This window comes from Idiotropiscis lumnitzeri, chromosome 2 (assembly GCF_059441095.1).
Source record: "Idiotropiscis lumnitzeri isolate Australia: NSW breed Sydney's pygmy pipehorse chromosome 2, RoL_Ilum_1.0, whole genome shotgun sequence".
In the NCBI taxonomy this organism is placed as follows: Eukaryota; Metazoa; Chordata; class Actinopteri; order Syngnathiformes; family Syngnathidae; genus Idiotropiscis; species Idiotropiscis lumnitzeri.
This window is the reverse complement of record NC_142392.1, coordinates 1,123,583-1,138,893: the sequence shown is the minus strand read 5'-3', so window position 1 is coordinate 1,138,893 and position 15,311 is coordinate 1,123,583. Positions and strand designations below refer to the sequence as shown.

Genomic DNA, 15,311 nt, shown 5'->3' with positions numbered 1-15,311 from the left:
ATGGATTGAAATATGCCATATATATATATGTATATATATATATATATTATATACACAACACACAAGTCACACGTGTGCGTGCCTGTGTGTGTTTATGAATCATTTCATCTTTGCACATTCGCAAACTTTTTTGTTGTCATTGTAGCTCCTTTAAAACGTGTAACGAGCATGACGGCGTTGCGGTGTTTTCTGGACGCAATGCTGTCAGTCAAAGCACTTTGTAATCACGTGATTTTAAAGCTCTTATGTCCACCCGCTTATCCTCTGAGCTTATTATTATAATTATTATGATTATTTAGTGAACAAAACAAGAAGTAAAGAAATTGTGACAGCTGTACTGCTGAAAGAAGTTTCCCTTCTGCAAGAAAAAAAAAGTTGTGCAATAGTTTGAATGAAACAAAGTGTGTCGTTTGCAAAATCGTTCAGTGCAGGACTTGACCAACTTTTTCTTTTTTTTTTTTTTTTTGAAGGGGTGGGCGGGGCTTGAGTTGGGCTTGTCTCGGTGCTGCGTGGAGAGCAGGAGCGACATCAGACTGGCTGCCTCGACTTCTTCTCTCCTTCGTCTCCTCACACTCGACCCAAGAGATCAAGTCCCGTTACGATCCACAGGTATGCGCGCACACACTCTGCAATTGCTACGACACATGCAATCCTGAATGGTGTGTGTTTTTCTTCTTTTTTTTTTTTTTTTTAAACAAAGGAAAGCTGCGCGTATTTTTGCGGAACATGCTTGGCCCGTTAGCCGCTCCCTCCTTTGTGCGATTTCCGAACTTTTCTTGAGCTTGTGCACAAAGTCCCGCAGCCTTTCGAAAATCATTTCCACACCCGATGTATACAAAATAAAGTTCGTGATGGGGAGGTGGTTTGGAGTTTTGGTCGCACTTTTGCACAATCTGGACAAGAAAGTCATTTGTAGAGAATTGCCCCATCATGAAAACTTTTTTTCCCCTCAACATTCATTTAAGGACCACTGTTGTCCTCCAATGCGCATAATATTTAAAAGCATATGAATCCACAGAATATCTCAAGGTAACACCTTCATTGTGATCTCCTCACCCCCTGAAGCAAAATTTCCCCCCCAAAAAAAAAACTCCTACTGAACTTGAGTTGGCCTTCAAGTCTTTGATCGCAGCTTTGTCACCCACTAATATGTGTGAAATGTATGCATGGATGAAGTTGGGTGGAGGGGGGGGGCTGTACTGGTGCCTTTGTCTCTTTTATGCTTTTTTTAGGCCATCGGCGGGCCAGTGATTGAAAATGAAAGTATCTGATGAGCGAGAGAGAGGAGCTGACGATGCAGTTGTGTGATTTCAGCCATTCCCAAAATTCTGGAATGTAACGTTAGATACCAGTGTTGTAGTCAAGATCACACCAACTTTATATATCAAAGAATTGTCACAAAAAAAAAAAAAAACTGAACAAAATGTCCAATATCAACATCCTTAAAAAGTGGTCTCGAGACTGGTCTGCAGACCAGGACTGATTTCGAGAACTGCAACACAATTTGGCGTTCTTGCACAAGCCAGTCCAAAAGCTCAATCAGTAATTAGTCAGCCCTGCCAGATGTGTCCATAGTTGCTGTTTTGTGTGTGTGTGCGCGCGCTTGCCAACTCATCCGAATGCTAACTGTTGTGGATTCAGATCAAGCAGAACAGGAGTCCTTCCGAAAACTGGCTTGATTGCACTTTGGAATGGAGTCGTAACTTAGAACGTTCTGTTTCTGTCGTCCTTTCACTACCTCAGTCCGCTCTTTGCCAAAAAAAAAAAAAAAAATAGATTTCACCAGGAGCACACAGTACAATACTGTATTTATTATTGGATTGCAGTGACCGAGAAGTGCATTGCATCATACTGACAGCTGTTTCAAATATTTTGCCAGCGCTGCAAACTCCGACCACAAAAATAAATCCAATTAATGTCTCTCTGACAGTGCGTCAACTTTTTGTGAGGGCGGAATTGTTGCGACACCTCTTGTGTTGGATCTGCCCGCTTTGTGCAGGTGTACCTAATGAAGTGTCTCTAGACGGGAAACTTGAGTGTCATTTGACCTCAAGCAGACCCTTGACGGCCTTGGCGGCCTTTCGGACTTGAGTTGAACTCTTTTGCACCTTGCTCGGCGTTTTCTTCCAACACGACATCATCAACCAGGTGCACAAGGAAAATTCTCGTAAAACTCGGGGTCCCCTTGCCGCTAGAATGTGCACAGCGGGTTTGTGTAATTGTCCCAGTGCAGGCCAAATGAAATGTGGAGGTAATTGCTCGGGGGTGATAACAGGACTTTGGCAGTGTTGCCGTTTTGGGCCGGGCAGGCAGGATGTCGGGAACATTGCCATGCATTTCCGGAGTCTGAAGTTGCTGCGTGTGCTTGAAGGTCGCTACTTAGCGAACGTGCATTCCTCCATCTGATCAAAACTTAAGAATATTTGCAGCATAGACGTCCGTGTGCTGGCTCAGGTGAGCCCCGTCCGCCTCATTCACGTCGCCGTCAACATGCGTCCACACGTGCGGCGCGCGCATGCAAGTTTGAGAGCAAAAGCCGTTAATCCGCCAACGTATCGAGTTCCAATGACGGAATCGGACGTTTTTTTTTTACCAGCAGTGAGCAGCAGCGGCCAACTCAAGTGGAATAGGATGGAAAATACATTTTTAATGTGCAATATGTTCTTCCCAAAATCCAGTTTCCAGTCACTGCACGCAGACGCGCTCGCCAAACATACATTGTTTCCTCACAGCAGGTGCCAGCGAGATCATCCCGGTTTCTTCTCATTCTGGACCAACTGAAGCATGTCCGCCTCATTCACCTTTCACCTGCTTTTGACGCCGCATTTTGATGCTTTGTGATTCTTGAAGAGCTGAACAAATCATTGATTATGCAGATTAATTTATCGCTTCTTTGTGGAAAAAAAAAATAGGAAGCGAAAAAAATAAGCGCCTTAAATCACAATATTGCGGAAAAAAGTTTGTCAATTTGATTGCGCGTGTTCAAAGTGGTTGAAATAAATGCACTTGAAGGGAGGTTTGTGTGGGATTGCCATTTGACAAGAAGCTTTTGGGTTCTGCGGCTATTCCCCCCTCGGCGCACCCCCCCTTTCTTGTGAATTGGATAGCATGTAATTTGAATGCTCTGCAACCAGAACCACACGGTTTGGACCCACAGACCGATCTGCAATAGGAAAAAGAAATCTTAACTCTTGACTGGCTAACAAGTTGAACGTGGTCGCCCTGCCTAATTGCGAGTGAAATCACACGAGGGCACGAAACATGAGACGCTGTTTAGTTAGCTCGTGGAAAACACACCGTAAGAGCTTTGCACATGTTTGTGAAATGTGTTATTTGAGATTTTACGAGGGGCGCCCATCCGACCCTTGCTAGGATATTTGCCTCAATGTAATTTAGCTTTCGGTTTGTTTTTGCTCCAGCTGACGTGGCGCGATTCCACTTTTGCGTGGGATCATGTTGACATATTTTTCAATAATCGGACTCTTGCAGGCTAATGCTGATTCATTTTCGTCCCGGCGTTTTTGTCACGCCGTGTCGGGCTTGTTGTGAGGGAGTTAGCGCAAAGCTGAGCGACATTCGACGGAACCGCGCGACGACTTTGGATCCGATGACTGAACCGATCAGCAGTTGGGCCTGACTTGGCCCAGGCTTTTTGTGGCGATATCAACCTTTCATTCTGCCTTTAAAGCGCTATCACTGCAAGCCAGATTGCCTAATAAGCAGCACGGCATGTCGGCATTGGTAATTGGCACGTTGGCCCGCCGTCTGCTCGCCGCCAGATGCCAAGTTTCAAAGCGGTGAAGCAAGACATTTGTAATCCTTTGTTTAGTTTTTTTTAGGAGGTGATGACTTTAATCTTAGCAAGGCAGCAATGCTTTGTTTCTTAAAAGGCAAAACACCTTCTTCATCACATTTCAGGGCGTTTTTCTGTGGATGATTGATTGAGAGAGAGTGAGGTCGATGCACCAAAGCGCCGCTTCTGATGTCATCGCGCAATGATGCGTGTTCATTCCCCAAAGCAGGTTCTTGGGAGAAAAGTTTTCGACAAGAACATTTAGCCTTTGGGTTTCTCATCTGATAAAACACGCACAGGAAATGTCTCTGTTAGTTGATTGGCCTTGCGCTTTCCTTTTGCGAACCTCCCAGCGGGGCCGCAGACGTGCACGGCCCGACTCGTGCGGAAGCAACCTCGGCTCTCCCTCCATTCCTCACCTTCGCCACCGTTACGCCCTTTGTTTTGCTTTTGTTTTGTTTGCAATTCTCACTCGGTTACTGCCAGCAAATTGTCGTAAGGCAATCTTTTGATGCTGACAGATGCTGGCCACAGTTATTTCAATTTATTTTAATTTATTTTATTTTTTTTCATTTTATTTATTTATTTTTTTATTTTATTTTATTTTATTTATTTATTTATTTATTTATTTATTTATTTATTTTTAATTTAATTTAATTTTATTTTATTTAATTTTATTTTATACTTTCCTAGCTCAGAATTGGCCAAGACTTTTCTCCACCCATTCCCATATAAAAAAAAAAATGTAGTTAACGGCAACTGAGGTCAACAGCACTCAAAGTGTTAAGAGCAAATATTTAACTCTTTGTGTTCATGAATTTTTCAATGTATTTTCCATTCCAGTCATTCTTCCTGCAGCCTCCCACAACTAAACTAGTCTACCCTATCAAGAGCCTGTCAAATCAATGTTTTAAAGCCCATAATTTAGGGTTGATGGGCTATTAAAGGAACGTGGAGGTAAATCTGAGGAGTGTGCGCGCGTGCGTTTGTGTGTGTGTGTGTGAAAAATACCTTTGAGTGTAGACACATGATCAGTGAGGTCATGTGTTTAGACAGCGAGCAAGGTTAACCGCTCTGAGTCGCACAAGCAAAAGAGTGCTGGAGTGTTTGGGGACAGACAGGCCAGTGTGTGGGTCACTAATAGGCTTGCTGGATTTATGCCGGTGGCTTACGGAGGTTACGTGTGTGCGTGAGTGCGTGTGTGTCTTTGCCTGGCGAGCGTGAACGACATGTTGGACGCCCGCCATATTGTGTGAGATTTGTCCAACGGCGGCGAGGAGTGACATCATACGCATGAAAACAACCACCTTGTCCTTAAATGGATATGCACATGAAGCAAACTTCGAAATGTGCTTGTGTGCCTTGGAAGACGGTCAAAAATGAGAGCATTTTAGATTCTCTTTGTGCGCTTTTGTCTTGAAGTAACTTCAACAAATGCGATGGATTTGCTAACGTTATCGTATTTTGTTCAACTCTGAGGGAAAGCCGATCACTGCAACAGGTCTTAGGTGACTTTTGCTGTTGCTTTTGTTGATTCGTTGCCCAGCCGCAAGAATTCTCGCTGGTACAAACCAAAGCATCGTCCTCATGTCCTGCAAAACCTACCATAGTGACTTTGGTGTAAAGTAGGTGGTTGTTCCACCCGAGCGTTGGCAGCAAGCGTGACATTCGGAATATTCGACCGGCACACATCTGGAATGCGAATGTCTGAAAGTAGAAATTGTCCGTCCTGTCCTTGCAAGGAAGAGAGAGAGACTTTCTGGTGTCCGTGTATGTCTTGCACGTCTCCACCAAAGGCAGCAGCACAGCCTCCGGACTTGGAGTCCGTTTGTCGCGCTAATTGTTTTAAGAGCACATTTATAGAGCGTAGTCTTTGCTGCCTCGTAATAAGAAGCATACTCGCAGAGATTTGCATACGAGCCTCCCGAGGACGTCTCGCGAATGCTTTACCGACAAACTTCACTGTTGCCATTACTTTCCACTTCACGTGTCACTGCCCTGTCGAGACGAGGGGGGGGGGGGGGGAGTGATTAAGACTGCAGATCAAACGCGCAGACATTCTTCCTTCAACACCCCAAACAAATGGGAGTGTGTGTTCAGGCAAACCCCGTGAGCCCTTCTTCCGTCTTTTCGACATGGATACCAGCGCCCCGTTTCCACGTTGCAGCACAACTCAATCCGTTCTCGTCTGGCAAAGGAAATCAAAATGATGCTGACGGAAAGAGCTCGAGTTTCAATGCACCGTCCATGCCACCCTTTTTTTTTTTTTTTGTCGTAGCTTCCTGAATTTCCGGAATCCTTAATTTAGCAGTCAAATGCTCCGATACGTGATGAGCGTTGGACTGCTCCTGATTGTCAGTTTCTGGTTTTCAGTCTTGCCGATGTTTTGGTTTTTTTGGGAGTCTGTGATGTGCGGTGCCTTCGGGATGACGTCCACCGTGGATTATTTTCTGTTCAGATCAAATCATTTGTTTTTTGTGGAAGAATTTCACCATTTATTGTATTTTTGTCTCCACGCATTTTATTCTCGTGTCTTTGCAAGGGCAAATGTGGCTTTGGAAAACCTTTTTAATCAGCCGGTGCTGCGCAAAGGCCGAGGTTGGCATGGGAGATCTCTTTACCTCATCAGGGCCCTGCCAGTGGTGATCGGTCAGGTTTTATGGAATAACCCGAGCCCCCGGACCGGAGGGGCTTTACTGTAATGGAGCGGCTCTTTTGCCACCGATGTGCTGCTTATTAAACGAACGGCTGATTGATCAAATGTGCCCTGCTGTAGTTTCACCTTCTTTGGCGGCTGACGGTTCAGCTTGATCGCTTCCGTACAACATCTGCTCCAATACACCGCTGCTCAAAAACAAAAATGACTCCGGCCATGAACAAATACACGATTCCATCAACAGAGAGCTCTTCGGGAACAAGAGCCGAGCCGAGTGAGGTCAGAGCGTGTTTACCCGCCACATACCTCCTGTACACAAATTGAGCGTGACGTCTTAGCAGCGCAGCAGCGAGGATTAATTAGCCGCCGCATTTAGACGAGTGGCTCCTTCTCTTCAGATTAAAGATGGCACATGTCACGCAAAGGAGATTTGAAACATGAGAAGGGTGAAGTCAAGACAGGATGTCGACGACCTCGTAATTGCGCTCGTCTTTCATGACCTCAAACGTTTGGTATCACCTCATGAGATCCGCGGCGGTTTGACGTCTCGAAAAATGCTCATTGGCATATTGTTGTCGGCTTGTGTCATGGAGGTTAGTTACCCTTATTAAAATGTTGCGGCGTTGCATTCGAACGACACGAAGACAATAGAATGCAATGGTGGGAAATTGTTGGCCTCGTTAAAAGCTGAACAATGCATCTTATCAAACGCGGCGACTGGCTTGCGCCCCGTGTGCCTGCGTTAAATTGTGCTCGCCACTGCGCCTTGCGACAGCCGCCTGGGAGAGCAACTTGCAAAATGGAGCCTTATTAGTCCAGGTTCGACGCAATAATGAGCCGTAACGCTACACCGGCCGAGCTAAAGCGGGCACGCCGGCTCCAGATTGCTCTGAAATGAAATAGCAGTCCGTCAACATCACTCGAAATAAACACGCGGTGGGTGGAGACGAATAGGTGAGCGTTTAGGTGTGTGTGTGTGTGTGTGTGTGTGTGTGTGTGTGTGTGTGTGTGTGTTCAAGACACGTCAGGCAGGCACTCGTTTGAGAGCGAAACTGACCCAGGCGAAGGCGGCAGTTAGGAGTGAGACGAGATGGGCAAACACCCCCCCCCCCTCCCAACACCCCGTGGACAGAAGGGGGGGGGGTTTACTACACTTTTAGCGCTGCTGCTTTGTCAACCAAATCTCATTTCCAGTTATGCCGTCCGCTAAAAAAGCGCCGGCAACAACCTCGGAAGAGCCAAGCTCAATTATTTACAATTTCATGGTTGTCTTGTGATATGTGTTATTCCAATAAATTTAGGAATTAGTCGGCTTAACTACCACCCATATATTAACCTCGAAAGCTGAATTTTATCCTCCATTTAATGGTAAATACCACATCATGCTAATGGAATCCGAAGATGATTGGGCATTTCGTGGTCTTAATAGACTGCCGTCTAAAATGAGCACACACACACAGACGAGCGAAGAAATGGCATCGGTGAAACTGACACACGTTTCCGTTGAATGAAATGAACTCGCTGGCCTTCAAGTTATCAGTGAAACAAACAAAAGACAGAGAGAGGAGCTTTGTTGTTTCCAAAGGAATTCCACCCAGAAATGTGAATGGGACCCCACGCTCGGGCAGAGAGGAAGGTTCTCCGGTCCTTGCGCCGGTGCTCACTTTGTCCACACAACAATGAGCAGCGTAAACACACCTGCGGTATAAGGTGACGTGCCAACACGCGGCGATTACGAAACTTCGATGCAGAGGGGCCGTTATCGTTGAGCGCCGTCGGGACTCTCGTTGGCCTCGCTCAAAAGATGCCGTGGAGAACCGGAGCTATGGCACGGCTGGAATGTGTTTTCTGGATGAAGAAGTGAGCTCTCTTGTCTCACCAAGACAAAACGGATGTTTCAATCAATTTTTTTGTTGTTGTTTTCAACCGGGGTGGTTGAGCCGGACTTGGAAAGTGATGCGGGATTTTACCGCTGACTTGCGCATGATTCCCATCGAGTGTCACTTTTCCTATTACATTCCTTCTTCCCCGGGAGTGCGTCGCTGCCAGTTTTGCCGGCTGGCGCTTGTGCGGCACACGAGTCACGTACTTCACTGCATATCAATGTCATTCAAAAAACTTATCGGACCATTCAATTCATTTTGTTTTCACCAGATAGTGTCTATTGTGCTATGACGGGAAGAGATGGGAATGGCATGCATCACGGGTCAGGACACAAATGAGGGATGTGCTGCTGCTATTTGGGGCATATATATATATATATATATTCATTCTTCATCGTCTTTGCAGAGTGACTTATATCACTGCCGAACTGCGAAACCAAGAGGAGCTGTCTCCATTCCGTATGTGCCTTCTACTGCCCCCTGGTGGCCAAGGCGTGCACACCACAGAACGAGCGGCGCGATGCGCATTGAAGGAGCAAGAATGACAAAGTGTTTTTGTTTCGAATTCATCCGAACAAACTCCAAACAGCGTCACGGGATCACTCGCTACGTCCACTGTGAGTAATGGAGGCTCTCGGCGCAGTCGTCTTGCTCGCCGCCACCGCCCCAGCGTGGGCCCAAACCGCCCCTTAATCCCCTCCTATCTTTCTCAAGGAATGCAGCCCCTTATTTTGAAAAATACCTTGTCATGCAATACCCTTGAAAAGCAGCCTCCACTGCACAAAAAAAAAGGGGGGGGGGGGACATTCCACCATGTGATTTAGTGTTAAAATGAGACGAGGGATAAAGATTTATAACATTTTGCTGGGATTTAAACAAATATGTCCTCTTTTTGCGGGTTTACACTCAGCTGTCATGTTTGCAATTGGCTTCCAGTGTGGCGGCTCATTGCATCATGCTTCGGCGTCTCATGTACGTTTCCATGTATGGCAAGATGTTCTCTCTGTGTGGTTTGCCTCGGCGACATAAATCATCTGGCTGCTCGGGTCCCCTTTTTTTTCTCCTTCTTTTCGTCCATTGTGACTGAAACGTGAAACGTCACAAAATGTCTTCTTTTCATTTGAGCTTTTTTTGCCATCTTTGTGGCTTCTGGTCATTCTTGGGCTATTTTTTTAGTTGCCTGGTTATGAGACAAAAACACGGCACGCAAGAGTTTCATTTTTCATCCTTAGCGGAGGTCGTTTGTGTTCCGTTGGCTTTTGAATCTTTTTCCGTCGGATTCTGCTTTATATTGTCGTCAGTTGGATGGCCTCCATCGTGTATTGGCAGTCGCCGTGCTCGCTTTCCAACCGACCATATATCAGTCCCTGGTTAGCCCCGCATGCACGGCCCACTCACTAGTAGCAGATTAATGTCCCATTGAGGAGACTCTCGTTTATTCTGACGCAAGGCAGGTGTCGAAAGGAAGCCGACAAAACCACAATAGCGGTTGTTGTTTGTTTTTTTTCTTTAACTACTGCTGCTTTCCACTCGTTTTAATGTTAGCGTATCGCGACTTTTTGCAGCTCGTTATTTATTTATGGTGCCGTTTACTGTCACTCCCCCAGGAGCTTGGTGATGTCCTTGCATGTGTGTCATCCCTCGTTTGTTTTGCCAAGAAAGCCGTTGCTCTTCCTTTGGTTTCAAAATACAGATTAGACCACATTTGAACTCGCTAATATATGTGTGTGTGTATGTATCTATGTGCTAGGGGTGTAACAAAAATGATCTGAACTGTAAAATCATCTTTTGATCATCTGCGAGTGCGTCGAATCAAACTGAATCGTTCCTATTTGAAATATATGGAGATCCGTATCGAACCGTCTTTTGATTGGCGCGAGACATATTTAAAGCCGCGCTCTTCATCACGCCGTTGACTTTGTGACATCACGAGCGCAAGATGACGCCACAATTGATAAAGAGGACACACCTCGCCGTTGCGACGCTTCAAACATGATGTTCCGGAGGGTGTCGGCCGCTCGGCTTCAAGTGTCAGCAACGGCTCGCGACGGAGCTACAGCCAGCCGGGAAGAGCCACGCAAAGGTAGACGAGTGGACATTTTCATGGATTAAAACGCTTGTTGACTTGCTTGTTTGAGAGCAGCAACTTGTTTTACACGAGCACGAGGTTGATCGGAGTTTTGATGATTGCTGGCACACAAAATGTACTCTTGCAAAAAACTAATATAGAAATATATATTGGAATTTTAGTTCTTCTTTACTGATACATTTTTCAACATATATGTTTACATACACATTATTTGAACAGTCGATTCATTTTAAGCGTTGACGGGTATTTTTCGCTTTAGCTGAGCGTCGCCGCAAGCTAATGCTAAAACGGTGTTCACACATGTCAAGAACATGAAAAAGATTTCGATTTATTATGGCTTTGTTGTGTGGTTGCATCACCGGCAGCCATCCCAGCTAAGTGGATCCAAGCTTTGTTTGGAACCTTTGGCTTATTTTTGTTTTTTTTTTTCGGGCCGAGTGGAATGCAGCTTTGCAGGAGTGCGGCCGAGAGCCGAGGCTGCAGTGGCAAACGTGTGTTTGCACTTGAAATGTCTGTGCGGCGAAATAATGGTTGTGTTAGCAGTGTGTGTGTGTGTGTGTGTGACAGCGGCTCCAGCGTGGTCATCAGTCGCGCACTTTTGATCGGGAGCCAACTTCAGCCACTGTGACGTGAGTGTGAGAGCGCCGCTATCGCACGATGCACACAGCATGCAAGAAAAAGATGTTTTTTTTCCCTCCTCCCTTTTTCCCAGTTTGGTTACGGGAAAGGCAGCATTTTTTTTCCTTCCATATTTGGTCATCTGGACCAGCGGCAAGCCGTCACGACAAGCATGCCAAGTTTGTGTGGATGCCTTTTCGCGTTGCACTTTTGCAGGATGCAGCGTGCTTCTAAAAGTCCCCAGTTGATCATTTAAGATCTGAGCAATAAGGTGCCGGCTTGTCATGCAAATGTCGCTCTTTAAAAAAAAAAAAAAAAAAGGATTTGAAACTGAGACGCTAGTTGAAAAGCCATTCTGCTTTTTGGCTGGGCTTGAATTTGGGGAATTGACCTGTGGGATTTATTATCCTGGCTGCTTTCGTGTTGTGCTTCGTTGCGAGACGAGCAGCAGATGGGATTGATTTTTTTTTTTTTTTTTTTTTTTTTTTCCCAATTTTAAAGGGACCAAATATTTGCATTTTGGGGGATGATGGATATGGTGCGTTGGCGTACTGTTTGTACTGCAATTTAAGTGTGACTTTTGCTCCAAACGTGCCATTGGAGAATTGTCGGCGTGTCGGTCCAAAGCGGCGCAGGTGTTTTGGAGCTGCCTTCAGATGTTTAACGAGAGCAGGTCGTCACTCACCCGCGGAACGATTTGAAACGACGGAATGAGCGCGCTCAGATTAGTGGAAAATGAAACAAAACGTTGCGGAAATGACATCTCCAGATTGGTTTGCCGTCAGTCAAGTTGAAGGTCGCGTTCCAAAAACAACGGAAGATGATTAGTACTAATGAAGACATGTTCCTGGCGCTTATCGTTGTGCTACAAACTACATAAAAGAATTTTTTCAGTTGAATTCTGCAAACTTTTTGTCCGTCAATCACCTGGTTGCAAACTAGCCAACGTTTTATCGTTGAATAAATGACTTTGACAAAACGTTGCACATCACGCAAGAGTTTAAATGCAAACTTTACACACAGTCATCGTCACAGTTACCGTATAATGTCAGCATGCTGAAATATCTGCTCCTCACATGCATATACAGCGTCAACAACGAGGAGGACTTACTCAGTGTCTTGATTTTATTTTTTGCCTTTAAGTATCGGAGGCTGGTATCGGCAGCCTGCGTCATTTGCCGGTATCGGCCCGATATCAATACCTGGTATCGGTTCCCTTTCCATCCCAGTTCTTGAGGGTTGTTTATGCATGAAAATAGATTCAACTGACAATAAATCGGCGATGTGTTGCGTATGAAGAGCTGCTGCCTGGTTGGCGCGTTTGATTAGTGAAATGTAATCTTTTGCCTGACTGATTCAGCGATGACGCGTGTGCTCGCTTAAGCCCCCCCTGGCGCATCAAAGTGCGATGCATCCACGCTATCCCATTGAGATTCTCAATGCTCTCCGTGTGTGAGTCCATTTCACACACTCGGGCCTTATACAATGTGAAACATAGTCTGGGAATGCAGGAGGCTCATTTTTCCTCAGCGGATGGAAACTTTACATCCCATTAGTCGGGGTAGTTTCGGGTGATTTTGGTGTGCGTGGTCAGCTCAACGGTAAATCCCAAATGACAGCCCATTCAATGCATTTCTTTGCCTTCCCGTTGAGTCGCGTCACCCGTTCACGCAAGCGGCGACGCGAGCGGCGACCGTGGACCGACCGCCGCGATGTGTCCCCATCCGGGTCGAAGCCTCACTTTTCGGGACGCTCGGAAGAAAGCGTGAGCGGGAAGCAGATGGTATTGAGATCGAGCCGAGCCGTGTTGCGTTTGGCCGCCTCGATGCGGCGTTGACAACAGAAGACATTGTGGTTGATTTTCACGCCGCGGCGTTCATATGTGGACAGATGGAGAAGAAAAGAATGTGCGCAATCCCCAAAACGTGCAACATTATCTGGGCTGTCATAAAGAAGAAAAAAAAAAATTCAAGTGTCTCTTCATATTTTATCTCCATAATAGTATGCAGTTACTGGATAAGCTTCCGTCGTCAGTGCCAAGACACACTCGGGGAAAAAAATGTGCCTGACTGTATAGTCTGGATTTTTAGGAGTGTTATTTTTGCCGTCTTTGCATAATGCTTTAAAAAAAATCTAATCAAACTGCTCGGAATGTCAGATTTTAGCGACATTCTGAAGGTAGCCAGGCGCCGTGTGTAAATATTTGAATATTTAGTCCTTCATGCGCAGATGACCACGTGTCTGACACGGCGCCATCAACTGCGGCAATATATCAAGCGGCCCGCATGTATAGCTCGTCCTTTTAAGTGGAAGGCGGAGAAAGCTCGATGACAAATGAAGTCCTGAGAGGCGCAGGCAGATATGGAAAGAAGGAAATCTGTTGGCCCCGGCCGCTTGAAAACCTCCAGTGAGTTCATGAATGCTCATCCGCGGCAGCTCGCCCGCCCGCCGCCGCCGCCAGCGTTTTTGATGCCGCATGCGAGCGCGAAGGTGCAGAGCAGAGACGACCGCAAGCACTCGGCCCGCGTTCCAAACACGGATGGAAATCGCACACGTTCGCGCTCCACAAAACGCTCGCAAGTCTGCATCACTGGTGGTGAACTCGAGGCGCACGGGCCAGATGTGGCCCTCCGAGTGGAATCTTTCCACTTTTGCGATGTGTGCTTTGGCCACATAGCGAGTGTATTTATCATCCTCAGTCTGAGAACAGGCATATTTTATATTTTTTAAAAATATTTTTAGTTTGTGTGACGTACCAAAGTGATTTTACCCAACGGTGATTTTCGACGTAACGATGAGTTGTTTGTGTGGTTTCGCAGTCGGCGTTCCGAAGCGAAGCCATAACATGGCATCCAGAAATTTGAGACCCGCTTAAGTACAGTTTTGTTCTGTTGTTATCTCTCCATGCTCTACCGTCAGGAGACTCCAGTCCTGCGCCTGCAGAAAACATTTACACAACTCAAACTGTCTCAGGAGCTTCTGCCAAAACAGCTGTTCATCTTCAGCGCCGACAGGCATGCGTTGGGAAGCCGATCACTGTCTTTCCTCCCCCCCCGCCCCCTCTTTTCCTCTCCTCCCTCTCTGACTGCATCGGCCTTATCTGATGTGAGATAGTTTTCTGCTAACGACCTAATGACAAAATATTCCGCGTGTCAGCCTGTGAAGCGCGTGGAGCCGTAGCTTAACTTGTGGAAGGCCGGGAGCAGGTCACAGCGGCTGTCGTTACTGAAAATGTCTTCACAGACGGAGAAGGCGGGCTTTGTGCCCGAGCTTTTGCCCCCATCACATAAGTGGAATGCCCGTCTCCACCTGGACACCTGCTCTCCATAGCTTTGCGACGAAGGACTGCTTCCGTTTTTGTGGACATAATACTGGCTAACTAAGCACTGCGACATTGACCAGAGCCTGGAGTCGTTTTGATTCAAAGTTTGTCTTATTTTTCAGCGCGTTGTATGGGTCAACAATAACGGAATTCGAGAACCTCAAGTGCCAATTTTGCTTCATGGAGGCTTGGGTCGGTTCTGCTTCTCAAGATTTCAGGCGCAATTTTGGATCTGTTTGCTGAACTGAATCGCTCTTGGTCACTCTTCTATTATGAGTTGATGGCGAGAAAAAAAAAAAAAAACATGCTGCACTAATGAGAGTTAATGAGACGAATTAAGGACTATTTGGGCCCAAAGTGCACCCTTCCGCAGGTCAGGGGTCAAATTGCATTGCTGATTCTAACGGCAAAATTAGCGAGAGGGAACGAGCGTTATCATGGCGTGCGATCAGAATGGCTTTCGTAATTTTCAATGAAGTCATTCTTTGGCAAATCTGTCACGGTAAGAGCATCGAGAGCGATGATGGATGCATCCAGATTTTCAGATCAGTGCGAGCGAAAAAGAAGGGAGTGGACAAGCTGCAGTCGAAAATTAAAATGTGTCACCGACTTGCGCAACTGGATGGAATGCCGTCTTCCTTTTCTTCCTCTCCTTCTGCCTCTGTTAACTTTTGTCAAAGTGTGGGTGGTCCCTCTGGTGCGATGCTCCATTTTACACGCATACGCGTCTTGCTGAGGCCCATTTATGCAAGCCAGAGGCTTCCCTCTGGGTCCTTTGCTTAGCGCTTTCCATTTAAAAGCAAAGAGATTCTTATGGAAGTGCATTTATTCAATAAAGGTATTAAATGTATCATTAGTTACCGTCGCAGCTGAAATACTTGTTTCATATTCTCGTCAAGTCTTTCTATACGATTCATTTGCGTTGGTTCCGTTGATCAACCTTATCTTTT

General features: G+C 46.1%; 1 protein-coding gene across 3 annotated transcripts in view; it reads left to right on the top strand.

Annotated features, from left to right (window-relative positions):
- Nucleotides 1–496: 496 nt before the first annotated feature.
- The window catches only part of cald1a (caldesmon 1a), a 30,577-nt gene continuing 15,762 nt past the window's right edge, over nt 497–15,311 (top strand). For all 3 annotated transcript variants that reach the window (XR_015842088.1, XM_088288657.1, XM_088288655.1), the window contains exon 1: nt 497–609. The gene's annotated coding sequence lies outside the window, so the exon portion shown is untranslated. The remainder of the gene's footprint in view (nt 610–15,311) is intronic.